This window comes from Lycium ferocissimum, chromosome 2 (genome assembly GCF_029784015.1).
Source record: "Lycium ferocissimum isolate CSIRO_LF1 chromosome 2, AGI_CSIRO_Lferr_CH_V1, whole genome shotgun sequence".
In the NCBI taxonomy this organism is placed as follows: Eukaryota; Viridiplantae; Streptophyta; class Magnoliopsida; order Solanales; family Solanaceae; genus Lycium; species Lycium ferocissimum.
The window spans coordinates 29,504,513-29,517,960 of NC_081343.1; the positions used below are offsets into that span (position 1 = coordinate 29,504,513).

General features: G+C 35.2%; 1 long non-coding RNA gene across 3 annotated transcripts; it reads right to left on the minus strand.

Moving 5' to 3' along the window:
- Positions 1-696: 696 nt before the first annotated feature.
- On the minus strand, positions 697-7,463 carry LOC132034620 (uncharacterized). Of its 3 annotated transcripts, XR_009409147.1 has the most exons (8): positions 6,793-7,463; positions 6,573-6,710; positions 6,090-6,190; positions 4,276-5,522; positions 3,175-3,442; positions 1,585-1,867; positions 1,399-1,498; positions 697-863 (listed from the first exon to the last, which is right to left on the minus strand). It is a non-coding gene; the product is annotated as an uncharacterized LOC132034620 (long non-coding RNA). The 3 variants fall into 3 exon arrangements; XR_009409149.1 differs by lacking the exon at positions 697-863 and having other exon boundaries at positions 1,096-1,498; positions 7,171-7,463; XR_009409148.1 differs by lacking the exons at positions 697-863; positions 4,276-5,522; positions 6,090-6,190; positions 6,573-6,710; positions 6,793-7,463 and having other exon boundaries at positions 1,096-1,498; positions 3,175-3,233; positions 3,345-4,228.
- Between the last annotated feature and the right edge of the window lie 5,985 nt (positions 7,464-13,448).

The window sequence follows — 13,448 nt, forward strand, 5'->3', positions numbered from 1 at the left end:
GGAATCCGTTCGTAATCCATGAACACCCATGCTTTGCATTCCATGGGTTCTTAAATGCAAGATATGAACTAGTATGCTTATTTCATGAAAATCTACATGCTTTCCATGTTATCATAAAAGTTATATTATATACTTATATTCATGCTATATTATACTCACGAAACATTTTACAAGCCACGTTTATGAATCATGTCTAAAAGTCGTACTTATAAGTTATGTCATACAAACAAAGGGCTTAGATGCCACCAATATCCATGTTCATGTTTTTGGAAGTAGCATAGGTTTACCGAGAAGGCTCAGATAGCCTGAAACTACATATGCCAACGTAGGGTAAAGGTCGATCCATGCTAGATTAGGATGACACCTTCATACAATTGAATTGGATCCTTTCATGTCATGCTTATATCTCATACCCTGGAAAGGTGGGGGGCTGCTCTGCTGGTTGGGCCAGGTACCAGACTCCATGTACCCACGTGATGATTCCATGGTGTTGATTATACTACGGCTCTCCCACAAGATACAGATATACATATGTACTTAAAATGATTTTACTCATGTTATAAACTAGATAGCCCGTGCCCGTGCAAGGCACGGACATTTTGCGTTACACTAATGAGATGGAAATAAAGAAAACATGATTAAACTAAGTATTAACATATTATGCTTCGTAGTATATTATATTCGTTTGGGGAACAAAGTTATACAGTGAGCTTGACAGAAATAGTGAATTATAGGTGGACCAACATATGTATGAGATATGTTACAGTGGCATGGAATTTGAATTTTGATAGTTATGCCGATAACAAATTGTACCGTGGTTGATAACAAAAGTAAGTTGTTGCCGAATGAAACTCTTTCATGACCTGAAAAGAAATATTGAAGAGGATTAGTCCATAAAGGGAATGATTTAGTTACAAAAAAAATTCACAATATTTGAAGGCTCTTTGATTCAATTGATATCCTTAGAATACATATTACTACTACTAAAGTTTCAATACTTTATACTGCCAATTAAAAGAGGTTAGCATATTTTATATTGTCTAAACAAAAAAATCTATTATAAAGCCTAAATAAGTTGTATCAAACACTTCAATCTAACCAATAAAAAATCTAAGCTTAGTAGTATAATCTCGTTTCCACTTCACATCGAGAAAACAAAAAATGCTACCTGCCTAAAGGCTGTGAATATCTTACCATTTACAAAAATCAAAAGTGAAGAATGCTCTAGAAAAGTAGAAGAGATCCTTAAAGCATAACTACTATGCAAAGAAGACCAAGTCCTTGTTCAATATAAGATTCTAACCATCAATTTTAGTTACATTAGACAGGGCTTGCACTACATAAACCAAATGTTGCTGGAAAAAAGGCGAATTAAAACAAAATGAAAGATCAAATTACCACATTACTTAAAGCTTGTATTCCAAAACATTCCTCAGTTGCCTTTTTGCAATTGCTCTTTGCTTTATGATCTTATTTCATATCTTATTTCCTCGAGGAACTGCACGTTCATAAACCTCTCGTAAGTGTCTAAATTAAAGAATGTTGGTTTAAACGCTAGAAGGAGCAAAGGCGATTGCAACTTACCAATCAATAGCACTTGTAAAATATTGTCGGGAGGAGAAAGTGGGGCAAGCTTTGAACCCTGGTTATTTTGCAGGGAAAAAAAGTAGTTGAGGCTTCGCCAAAAAATAATAATAATCTGAGGCACATCTGACTGATATCAAAACAAAAACTAAAAAAACATCAATTGAATGAAAAAAGTAGCTTTTTTTTTTAATAAGGTAAAGATCAAACCTCACAACAGTGATAGTACGGACCAGGAAGCTGTGTTAGAATGGAACGTTAGGATCAAAGGAATCACATAACCCTGTAACAAACATGTATTCAACTAACTTAGAAAACATATTAGATATACAAATGTATGTTATTTGTAGACAGGAAAGAATAGTTAAGCTACAAGATAACTAATAGCTTAGAATGCGGGACCACGCACTATATCGGGCGCATACATCTTTTTGGTCTTGAAAATAAAAGGTTGTAAGGTCCACTGCAGCACAGCTTTAGACTACCACACATCCAGAAAATCCCTTTCAGGTTAAAGGAAAATCTAGTCGACCATAACACATTAGCATAATTAAAGCTAATATTCAGGCTTTCCCTGTTTCTTAAGTCCAAAGCAGCCTGGCATCACAGTTAGCTTAAAACAAATGTAAGTGTGCTTTTATAAACTTAATTTTCAAGGGCTTATATACAGTAATGAAAGAAAGAATCCAATTTCACTTATAATCTTGCCTAGAAAAAAGATTAAAAAAATGAGAAAGGTATAGAGAAACAAACTCACCAAGATCAAAGATAGAAATATAGTGGTGAATACGATTGCACTTATGTAAGTTACATCGTCCACTTTGGAATTTTAATCCAAACGAGAAAAGGTCGGTGTGCATACTGCCATAATAATGGGGGAAGAAAAACAAAAACAAGAAAACCAAGTTTGGAAGAAGATAGAAGTTGATGTCTGAAAATTGGTCCAGTACCGATAAAAGTAATGCACCCTCTACCGTAAGTCCATGGATGTCGGAGAAAGGAACATAAAAGTTTCACAACTCACGAATCAAAATACAAAAAAAAATCAAGAATGAGATCGACTATAGAGCAGAGAAACATAAAATCATCACATCATTTGCCAAAATAATAAACAACCATAGAAAATGTACACAAAAATGCACACAAGTTCTATGATAGGAAAGAGATCAGCACGAAAAAAATTTAACATCTCCCAACCTCTCTTCACTCTAGACAAACTCTACTCTGCCTAGACAGAGGAAAAAGAAAGTATCACGAAAATAAACATTGCAAACAAACATTGCGTAAATCAAAAGCAGTTGACTACAGATGGAGGATCTTCTAGTAACGCACTGTAGAACCGAAGGTAGACAATTTCTACCTAGCTTATAGTACTTGCTACTCCCGCAAGTCCAAAGCGAATAAACGCAAATCAGATAAAACGCCTCATATTTTGGTTGTCTGTAGTGTGGAGTGATACTACTTGTGCAAATAGAATCAATGTAAAGAAGATTGCTCCAACTCTTGGAATCGACCCAAGATTAATAAGCCATAGAGAGGCACGTAGTAAGCAGAAACTAAATAAGGAATTACAAAGAACAACAGCAGTACCAAGGTAACCTCCCATTCCAACTTCTTCACTACTCATTGTCTTGAAATGCTGACAGTGCCTATAGACAAAAAGTGTTGTTACTGATGGCATCGCATAATCATAAATATGAAAAGTTTCTAGCAAATTTCTACACAAGAATGCTAAAACACAAAAGGATTAGAGTGCACACCCAATGGTATGGGAACCAATGACATCGAGGTACCAAGTGCCCCAGATTGCATATATGGTCATGAAATTGAGGGAAACCTACTTATTTTTCAGCTGAACCTGATGCATAGAGTTAGGTGGAGAAGAGGACAATCATAATAGTACTAAATACTCCAAAAATAAAACTAAAAGATTGTAAAATTAAGCAAGTTTCTAAAAAGAAAAATAAAAGATTGTGAAACTAAGCAAGTAGTATATTGAGTCATAAGAATATCTTGTTGTTACTAACAGAATCAGAAGAAGGAATAAATTGCAAATCAAGAGAAATATTAACAACATTGTAAGTAAAAAAATTCTAGGGCAAATATCCTACTGAAGCCAAACCATTAGAAACTCTGGTAACTGTGACTACCAACAGAAAATAGAAGTAACCAACCCACAAAAGGATACCCACCGTATTATATTTTAAGTATCAATGTCTAAATTGTCCATAAAAAAGGAATTGTTGTGGAATGGTAAAAGATTTAGCAATAACCTTTGGAAAGATGCATCTGCTGGAGTTGCTATTTCAAACTGCAAGTAATCTTATAGTGCATATTCCATTTGCTAGACCAGCACTATACAGAGTGCCTAGTATATGCCACCACAAAGTTTAGAACTTGCGAGGTCATGTGGATCAAAAAGTCAAGCTTACATGCTTCCTGGAGTATAGTATTTTACGAAGCAGACTCTTGTACTTGAAGTGCACAAGCTTCATACTTGCTACATGCATTCTCATACTAATAATCAAAATCAATCTCTTACAATGTTATCATGCAAAACTGCTCCTAGATATTATCATTGTTGTCTATCCATCATACCCTCACATCACAACAAAGATACCGATCAACGTAGCCAACGGTCGGATCAAAAGATAATACAAAGCAATGCATAAAACTCAAGAATAGACTCACCCTCTAACTCACAGTAGATTTCTTCAATGATTGCAAACGCACAGCTTAAAAAGTTTCCGGTAGAATGATCTTTAAAATGGGAAAGATTTAACATATTAAAATTTGTAAATACTAAGAATGCGAAGCATCCACCAGGAAGTTGTACAAATACTTAAGCATGAAGGAACCTCAGAAGGATTTCTCAAAGAAAATAATGTCACATCTTCAATTCGTGAAAGCCAAGAAGTTTTATAAAAGAAAAAAAAAAACTTATTACATCGCTAAAAAAAATCCAGTAGAAGAAACAATAAGAAAATGTTGATAGTGTCTGTATTAAAATATTAAAATCCATAGCATTTATAATCTATTAAAGTATAAAAATTAGTAAAATACGGGAATGAAGTCTTTTTTTACTGCAACAGTTCTTTGAAGAGGAAATGGTAATGAGTCTCAAAAACAAAATAGGAAACAATGGCAATCGGGTCACAACGAAGTTCATTCCAGCATGTTATTACAACAACAAACTCTTGACTTTGCTCAATTATTAGTTGAAAAAGAACAGGAACTATTTTAACAAGCACATATATACATTAAAAGAACTGTGAGAATAACAAAAAGAATCAAATCCTCAGGAATTAGAAACATGGTGCCCTGAGTATGTAACATATTTTCATTCCTCTTTCCTGATCAATTGCATTTATTAGCAGAAGATAATCACATTCACTTGGTGAGCATAGCAACCTTTTTCAAGCCATTTTGATGATGTTATCACTTGGTACACACTTAAAATACTTTGATTGCAATATGCAAACGCATGTCAAAAGAGTAAGTAATTAAGGAGCAAGATAGTACCAAACCTGATTTATACTTAAAATATATGTTATATATAGTACATAGAGTCAAAGCTAAGGTAGATTTCATTTTCAAATCATTTTTCGCTGCTCCTATGAGCAAAAATTAGTCTTTACCAAAGTTTAAATAAAGGAGAGGAAACTGGCCCAGGTAAAATGCAACAAATAGGTGCAGAAACAGCTGAAGTTTCAAATTAAGTTAGATAAGCCGGTATGTTCACCTTCATTTTTGGTTTTGCTATAAAGGTCTCATCTTCCAGTTGCCGTATGTCCTCCAAATGGAAGTGGTAGGCGAGATCCATCGATTCTTTGTAACATCCTCCATAAAGTAAGAAAGCGATTGGACACCCTTTTATAGAGATCTCCTTTTCGATATATCAATCTTTTTTGGATTATCTGCTACAGGAATAGGACAACCTATACATTCACAATAGATAAAAGAGCAACCTTAACATTTCTCTGATACATTTAGATACAAAATTTGAAATGACAAACTTGAGAAACTCAAAATTTGGAGGCGTTACAAGTCCTATTCTCTGTATTACTTCATATATTTTACTGCTTTTGTCAAAGATAAATGCAGATTCCAATTCTGAAACGTAAAAAGTATAGGTTTCTAATTAATTTCTGAAACAAAAATTGGCAGTAACAAGATCATACATACTACTTCCAACTTCAGAAAACGCCATAGTTCCATTAACCATAAAGGTAGAGAACTTCTGAAAAAGGGTAACATTTAATTTGCGTTTAGACTCCAAATGCTAAATATGCTAAGATTACCAATCGGGTTCTTCAATGATAGTCACATTGTTCATTACCACAAACTCCTCATCCTCCAAAAACTCGAAGCAAGCGAATGCTTCCGTAAATATGGCGGAGGAAACAAAAGCAAGAACGTGTGAAATAGTTAACTAAAGAGAAAAGTACAATAGATGACTGGCAAGACCAAGCATGAAATAACAAAAGCGATTAGAATGAGCATACCCCAAATAATTCCAGCCACAAGAACGAACCGATTAGAATCCCTTTTCCATATAATCTTCATTGGGGAAGCTTTTACTTGCAAGGAAGCCTTCCTTTACTATCTGCATTCACCGTTAATTTTTCTTATTCAATTTCAAGAGTAATACAGAGACTACCACTATAATGCTAGACATCCTTTATTATAGTTATACAAATTGCCAGTTCAAAAGTGACATGGAGCACTACGATTTTAGTGCCACAATGCAAGACACTCTTCGTCATAATTGCACTGATTTCCAATTCAGTTTCAACGGTGATGGAGGTACCATCGGAATGCCGGACACCCCTTTATCATACTTATGAGACACGGAGAATAAATTTCTCTATATAACTAACAATTTTGAAGAATTCAAAATCATTTAACTAACTAAATAGTGTCAAATATTTTGGACATTTCAAGATGGAAAGTGTATCATATAAATTGGACAGAGTATGTTTATTCACCTCCCATATTATTCACCTCCCATAATCCTTCATCGCGTATCATCAAGATACATTTATCGAATCCCATATGTTAAAGAAGCTCACTTCCGTAACAAAAAAAAAAATGAGCAGATGATATAAATCCAGATTGGAGTTGCCCTGTCAAAGGAGAGAAACAAAAAAATTCTGATTTAGGCATACTATCAAACACCCTCGTCGCGCATTAAATTTCTTAGTTTACCTTAAGCAAACTGATTTTTCATCCTTGTAAGGAAAAACCTGGGGTTGAGAATTAAGATATCACCTAAATATCGGAATTTGGCACGTATCAACAATTAGCAAGAAAAATTTGATACTTTAAATAATCTCGAAGACGTACTAATTTTGTCGTACTCATTTTATAGCGAGAATACTGACAAATTGCTATTAGAGGATTTCGATCAGTAATTTTCTCAAGCAATTAAGCCATTAGAGAATTAATCAAAACACGCATTGAGTATCTATTTCTAGATATGCATGTGACGATCGGAAGAAAATACTGACAGACATGTAAGAATCTAACAAAATTTTACCCAGAAACATGTGGAATAAGAAAAGATTAATTGGCAAGAAAACTTACGACAACTGGAGCTTGGACCAGAAACATTAGACGAAGCGAATAGCCTTTGCAAGATAGCCACAAAATGAATAATCTCTGAAAGGATCCAGTGATAGAAACTCTGATTTAGGAGAGAAGACGGTGGATGGAAGAGAGGAAATTGAAAGGGAAACTAAAGTGGTAAAAGAATGGAACCTTCTAGTGGGATACTGTTTATTTTTCAAGACAGACAAACGTTTAGAATTTAGCCATAAAAGAAGTTTAAATTTACTTAAATACCCTTCGTCGTACCTAAGCCTTCACTTATTAATAGTAGAAAATATATTCATGTCAGATGATGCTCATGCTCATGTTTAACTTACAGTTTCGGTTCTATTATTTCATGTGCCATGTTTATTTCATTCAGTTGCTTTACATACCAGTACAATTCAACTGTACTAACGTCCCTTTGTATTATCTGGGGGCTTGCATTTCACGATGCAGGTAGTGATTTACAGGACAATGTATCTGCTCGTTAGACATTGCTCGTATTAGCTTTTGGTGAGCCCCATCTCATTCGGCGTTTTGTCATTATTTATATTTCATGTTCATGTTAGTTATTCAGTCAAGGTATGTCGGGGACCTTGTCCCGATAAACAGTTTAGCAGTCACACTCACGTTTAGATGTTTCATAAACTAGTTCAGTTATGTCATGTCAGATATTCAGTTGAGTTGGCCTTGTTGCCTATGTTACTGTACTTTTAGACTATTTCCACATTTATGATATAACAGTATTTTCAGACTTATGATTATTGGGTCCCACGTTTTCGTCAAATCATGCATGTTTAACTTATATTCTGCATCAGTACATGTCCCATGTTGTTCACTCGGTCACATGCAGCAAGGCACTGAGTGTCGTGTTACGCGCAGGCCATGATTTGGTGCTTAACAAGAGGCCTCTGTAATGTCCTTCATCTTAACAAGGACATGGAGGATATTTCTTCAACAGAAAATTGCTTCTCTTCACCTTTGTAATTGACAACAATCATGGGCTTTTCAGCAGGATCAGGAATAACCTTGAAAGGCCAGAGCTTCACGTCACTTTACCGAGGGGTAAGAAGAAAATGGAGGACGAGCTTATGTTCCATAATTTGGTGGGTCGGGCGGGCAAGTTAAGAGTTTAAAAGGGTGGATAGATTTAATTAGAAGAAAAATGTGCCATGTAGGCACCACAGAGGAAAATTAAGGTGGGGGTAAATATGGCTTTTTTGAGAGTACAAGGGCAAATAGGCCCTAAAGTTGGATTGTAAGGAAAAATATGTTGAAAGTATAGCGAATGGCAACTATAGCTTATTTGTGAGAGTATATGGACAAATCTGATCCTTTTCTGAAAAATAAAAAAGGAAGACGCAAGTTACATCTACTTAACTAGCTTACATGATACAACTAAATAAAAATAAGATTACGACCAGTGTTTTCAAAGGAGTGGGTGTAAGGCGAGGTGTTTTGCATATGCCTCGGCAGGGCGCAAGCCTCGAGGTAGGGGCGTAAGCCCCATGGGTATTTAATTTTTAATATTTTATAAATTAATAAAATGAACATATAAATAAAAAATACATTAAAATTATAAATAAAAAAAATTAATAGAAAAATGTATATATTTATTATTAACATGCTAACATCTGCATGAACTTGAAAAAGTGAATACGTAAGATGCATTACACCAATAACATGACTATGATGAAACATAATTAGAGTTATAAAAATGATACAAATTAGAGTTATAAAAATGATACTCTATCCTAATACAAACAAACCTCTCTATAACAGCATCGTTGGGTCCGAAATTTTTTGGCTATTATATAAAATGGTTGTTATACACATATAACAACATTGACATTTAAATAATATTTCGCTGATATAGGTAAAAAAAAAAAATAGATGCATAAAATCTATTTTTTCATTTTTAGTTGTCAAATTCTAAGCTTAATCACACTTTGTATAACGAAGGAAAACCTTTTAATGATGAAAAAATACATATTCATATAGTATTCTTTGTCATAAAGAGTGTATTAACGGATCAAAAATTTAGTCAAAATCTCTATTTTTATTATTGGTAATCACAGATATTCTATTTTTATAAAGATGGTAAATTATTATATTACCAAAAAAAGAAGATAGTTGTTATATGGGGGGATAATTTTACAAAGAGCGTACTGTTATAAAGTTATTTGTTGCTTTTTTAGGTAAAATGTTGTTATAGAGTAGTAAAAAGATAACATAAAAAATCGGTTTCGAAAAAACTTGGATGTTATAGAGAGATATTGTTATATGAGGGATGCTGTTATAGAGAGGTCTGACTGTAATTCAAAGATAAAAATGACAATAATATAAAGTTATTGTTTTAAAACCTAAATTTTGATAACAAATTAATACTCATTATAATACAAAAATCCAGAATAGAGTTTTCAAACCTTGTCTAAAGGAGAGCGATACCAAAAGAGATTCCAAAACTAAAAACTATTTTGGAAAAAGATAAATTGAAGAATGCTAAAAAAAATTGAAGAAAATAAAGCATAAAGAAGGAAAATGCGAGCATGGAAGCATAGTAAGAATTGGAGAACAAAATGCTTTATTTTATAGTTTGCACTTTGCATACAAAGGTCTAACATGTATCTGTTACTCCGTAAACAACAAAAAGAAAGATTATGAAAATAGGATAAAAAACTATAATTTTTTTTGACTTTTTGCGATTTTTAGTTTGAGATTTTACTATGAGTTAACTTTTGGATATTTAACTTCTAAAAAAGATTTATTAAGCAACTTTTGCTCAAATTTGAAAAACTTCTCGGGGCTTAGCCCCAAATGAACACCCAGAATGTTGGGTCTTATGCCTAGATGAATGCCCGGAAGGTTGGGGCGTACGCCCCAGGATACTTACGCCCTGCACTTATGCCTCGAGGCGTTTTTGGTACACCTCGCTCCAAAAACGCCTTTTAAAACACTAATTACGACAACTTATTGAGGTCATTCAGATAGAAATTTGGAAAAGATTAACTCATATATATACATTGATAGGTAAACATTTTCCTAGGTTATATAAACGGATTAATAAAATTACCTCTCTAAGTTATATAGTATCTCCTGGGAAAGTAGCTACTCTATCATTTTTGGAGAAACATTTTATCTCATCAAAAAAGAGAAACGATTGAGCAAAATATCTAAAATTATGTCGCGTGCAGGGATCGAACTGTGACATTAAGGCCAATTTTTTCGCCCTTGACCATTGGGCCACCGCTTGAGCTTGTGCCAGGAGGTGTCAACATATTTTATGTAACCGTAACTTAAAAATTTGACCTATCTAGACAATGCAACTTTCTGGCAAAGTGATACCCCTCTTACATGGGTAGATCCGCCTTGTTTGCCATACCAGGTTGCTTTTGCGATAGGCTCTTTGGCTGGTTTAGTTCTCATTTGCAATGGCTAAGCGCTTCTGTGGCTCGCTTTTTCGATCTTGGGGGTCACTATTGTGATGGTACATGTAGTATAAAAGTTGGCAGAGTTAGGATTTGAGTTATTTCAACACTTTTGATCTTTGAGAGCTTGAATTTGGGTGATTAAAAGAAGGGTTTTCATTACAAATCATTGGTCAAGCTACTCTACCTTGTAATTTGTTAATTACATCGATTATGTACTTGATTTTTACGTCTAAATCATGAATGTAGCAATTCAATCTAAAAGTTTTGTATGTGCACATTGGCTTGTATTGTGAAAGTCGTAACACTGTAATGCCATGAAAGCTTGACATAGTTTGAATTTGTCAAAATCCCTAGTTCGTAGTATGCATATCGCTGGATGAATGAGAAATTCCTAGCATCTCTTATTGTCACGACCCATTTTAGGATGACGCGGGCACCTACCATTTCCACCTCGGTAGGCGAACCCTCTAACACAATCGTAACTCATTTCCAATAATTAAACAGGATTCATTCAATATTTAGACATAAACATAATCAAAAGCGGAATTAACTCTTTTTATAAAGGCCAAACCCATCGACAGACACCTGTGCTCGTCCACTTCTTTCACTTGAGCACCTAAAGTGGACCTTGTTCCATTTAGACACTTCAGGTAAGGTTCGACTGTGTCATTTAGACACTTTTTGCACAATCAGCCAAATATGTGAAATGTGTGTAACACACTCGCCGATGACGTGGCAAAATGACAAATTAAGTTAGGACATGTGGCGTTTGATCAAATAATAATATTAAAATAAATTTTGAGAAAAAAATAATATTTCAAAAAATAGAAAAATACCTTATCCCACCCAGCAGCCCCCCCCCCCCACCTTGCCGGCCGCCCACCCCCACGCTCCATAGTCGTCTTCTCCTCTCGTAGCCCTCCATTTCCGTCGTCGTTTTCGCCCCCCCCCCCCCCCCCCCCCCCCAAAGATCCGATCGTCTTCCTTAACGTACCCACCCTCCTCCCCACCATCCTCAACAATCTCTCTTACTTCTTGCATTGAGAATATCTTAAACATGTCTGGCGACAAAAGCTTAGCAACAAAAATGGTGCATTCCTGCAAATGAGATGGATCATGAAATTCAGAAAATATTTTACCTTGTTTATGAAGAACTTGAAAAACTTAGACAAATTTCCTTTTTCATTAATATACTATAAATAAATATTTTACCACAAACATCATTTTTTTATTGCTCCAATGACCCATCTTTTTCTCCGTACGAATCTGACCCCTTTTCTTTTGGGAATTATTATCTGATATTGTGTTTTCCATTGATACGTTTTCCAAAAGTTACCGAAATTAGAAAAGTTTAATCCTATTTTGGTGAATATTAAGAACAAAGGGGTCAATTATCCATTTGGTTTTTTTTAAGAATCCAAATGAAGCAAATGTTGAAATGAAATTTTGGTAGATTGATTATTAGGTGTAGCAGTTGGGTGGTGGAAATGGCAGCAATAGCGATGGTAACAGATTTGAGTTGGAAAATCTGACCTCCATTAAAGGAGTAAGCTTGGTGATGGTAGAGAAAAAGAATGAAGAAGAAGAAGAAGAAGAAGAAATAAAAAGAAAAGAAAAAAATCTGTTTTTTTGGAGCTCTTCACGCGCATATTTGGTGTGCAATTCACCCAAGTTGCCAGATCAGCAAAAAGTGTCTAAATGCCACAGTCGAACCTTACCTGAAGTGTCTAAATGAAACAAGGTCCACTTTAGGTGCTCAAGTGAAAGAAGTGGACGACCACAGGTGTCTGTCGATGGGTTTGGCCTTCTATAAATGAGCGGAAAAATTACAAAATTGGCTTATACATAACAACCTTCCCAAAACCTGGTCTAGAATAGTACAAGAGCAACTACGATTCGAAGGTACAATATTCAGAGTAGATAAATAAAACTCAACTTCCATCTGGGAATGAAGATGATGGAGGCCTTCAAGATAAGCACCGCGCATCTTCCGGAAACTCTCTGATCACGCTATCAACCTGTAAGAATCCACACCCTGAATAGGATGTAGCAAGAGTAGTATCAATACAACACTCATACTGGTAAGTATCATAGGCCAACAGTGATTAGGAAATCATAAAAGCAACAGGCAATAACATATAATCATGGTACGCAACACACTTGCAAAGATCACAAAAGTACAAGGAACATATAATCTCCACTCCTATTCTAACCACAGCATAACTACCGCGCATCTCTAATACCTCCCGATACGTCTACTCACTGGTGACACTCTATCTACAAGAACTATGATAAGACAAGATCGATCCTACGTAGCCCCAACCAAGGGTGAGTCTAACCACAACTACACCTGTATACTAGCCTCATTTATACTGGAGCCACTACTAAGAAACAACTACCCCCTCCTTAGGATACGCACCCTACTCCGTACCACGACCTACGAAATCTTCTATCGCAATCTAACTATATCGCCAAAGTCACCCAGCAACACCTAAAGGGCACAAGAGGCCACATTTCCTTACTACCAAAATTTACCACTAAGCCCTAGTTCGAACCCGGTCTACCGACCCCTTACCCACTAACCACCATAGTAATCGTTCCGGCATAAATGATAGTCCAAGATACAGTACGACAACACCTATCCCAATTGCCCTCCCAACTATTTATCCATCATTTACGCCACTCAACAAATAACACAATAATACACAGGGTCATTGATGATCAACATCAAACCAAATGCATCAATAAGAGGATATAATATGTATGCAAATGCGATGCAATACAATGATGCACACATGCTCTAAAGGATGATGTCCACCTCTCGACAGTTATGACCCATGG